Source organism: Phyllobates terribilis, unplaced genomic scaffold, assembly GCF_046119375.1.
Source record: "Phyllobates terribilis strain yellow unplaced genomic scaffold, ASM4611937v1 Scaffold_2__4_contigs__length_985480577, whole genome shotgun sequence".
Taxonomy (NCBI): domain Eukaryota; kingdom Metazoa; phylum Chordata; class Amphibia; order Anura; family Dendrobatidae; genus Phyllobates; species Phyllobates terribilis.
In genome coordinates this window covers 803,927,565-803,929,544 of record NW_027362762.1, presented here as the reverse complement: position 1 = coordinate 803,929,544, position 1,980 = coordinate 803,927,565, and the positions used below count along the sequence as shown (strand labels likewise).

Below are 1,980 nucleotides of genomic sequence, written 5' to 3'. Positions count from 1 at the left end.
GGTTCAATGCCAATTCAATTTGCTTTGAATTTTAGAAAATATTCAAATTCTCCTGAACCTTATTTTTTGTATCTTTAACCTCATGATGGCAGAAGCTTACTCAGAGCCAAACGCCCTGATGCAGAATGAAGATAGAAGAAAAGGATGTTAAATGCTGTGAAGAAGTAAGGAAAGAGCTGTAAGAAACTACACGAGGGACCAGAAGGGGGGCAGCTATACCGGGACAGGGGAGGGGTGAGTAACATTTTTTGTTCCATCTTTTGTTTATTATACTTTGAGGATTAAAAAAAAATCGCATAGCATAATAAAGCAGATTTGAATGAATTGTCAAATTAGAGCGTTCATTTTGGCTCATTCACGTATCGCTGCTGGGGTTCCAACATACGGTATCATATCAGATATTTTTCCTGTTACTAAAACCCTATAACCCCCTCCATTTAGTTTCTCAGGTGGTGGAGCCATATAAGGGCTTGATTGGGGCAAAGGGGAGCTGGGTGGGTTGACAAAGGGGTCCCTTCATATGTATAAGCACATAGATGCCTTGGTATTGACCAATGGATCTAATGAATTGAATTGCAAGGATCAGTGTTTTACAAGTCCCAGAGGTTTCAGCAGGAGTCTGGTTATGTTTATCAATAAGGGTATGTTCACACTTTGGTTTTTTTTAAAACAATTTTTGAGCGGGTCTGTTTTGAAAAATTCAGGAAAAGTGCTCACAAAATGCTAAAAATTATCTTCCTATTCATTTCTCTGGAAAAACAACATGCTGTCTTATATATTCAAGTTTTTGAGTGCCTTTTAAATGTTTCTCACTTTCAAAAACACCAATCATATTAAAACAATGAAATGGCCATTCTTAAGGCATTTTACATTGGGAAGTGTCAATGGGACAGCTAAAATAGTGCCAAAAAGATGCCTGTGTGTGTTTGGGAGCGTTTTGTAAGTGTTTTTGCTTCAAAGGACGCTAGGGCTTTATTCATTAATTAATGGAAATCATCAAAACCACCTGAAAATCTTCAGTAAACTTTAACAAAAAGTTAACAAAAATGCTTCATGATAATAAAAGCCGCAACATTTCCTGAAATAGTTTCTGCTTGAAAACCTCATTGTGTTTTTTCCTGATGAAAGAGTTAAATTCTGAAAAGCGTTGATTAATAAAAACTGTTTTTTGTTTGACACCGTCAGCTCCATTTGATATCTTCTTGACCAGCAGTGCAGCAAAATTATCCATATATCCCTTTTGACTATTGTATTCGATTTCAAGACTTTGGCTCCTCCCATTCAGATTAACATAATTTATTCCATTTTAGTCTTGTCTGGAGCAAACCAATAGGACACTTTCTTTTTTTTTAATCAAAATTCCAGTTTGCATGCCAATTGGAGTACAGTGTTGAATTCTGCAGTATCTTTTGAAAATCTTTCTTTTAAAATAAAAAGGTATAATTTCCAAATTCACTGTCCCTAAATTCTGGAGACGGACATGTGACACGGTATATGATTCACAGGAATTGTCCACATGACTGTGCTCGCTTAGGCAGCACATATACTAAAATTAGAAAGAAAAAGAGAAGATTAGCATGGCCCCCTGCGCAATGATGAAGTGCAAATTCATGAAACGTTCCATATTTTATTGCAGTCATATTGTTGAATTAATTAAATTGAGAGTTGCCCCCATGCAGTTAGAAAGCTTTATTATGCTGTTCCAAATCTGCTTGGATTTTAAGACAACCCAGCCAAGTGAGCAATACCACACTATCTATAGAGTTTATTGCCCGGGTGATCCCCACTTTTAGGCTGGGTGCCCACATAGCGTTTTACAAGCGTTTATGCTGCGGAATTTCCGCAGCATAAACGCTTGGGAAACGCTTGGTAATCCGCCCCCCATGGACCACAATGACAAGCCGCACTTTCAATGCCCATCTTGCGGATTTTTCCGCAGCGTTTATGCTGCGCTCAAAAATCCGCAGCATGTACATTAAT

General features: G+C 37.7%; 1 non-coding gene across 1 annotated transcript; it reads left to right on the top strand.

The window, feature by feature from the left end:
• Positions 1-1,522: 1,522 nt before the first annotated feature.
• On the top strand, positions 1,523-1,630 carry LOC141256910 (U6 spliceosomal RNA). Its single transcript, XR_012317850.1, has one exon. It is a non-coding gene; the product is annotated as a U6 spliceosomal RNA (small nuclear RNA).
• The last annotated feature ends 350 nt before the right edge of the window (positions 1,631-1,980 follow it).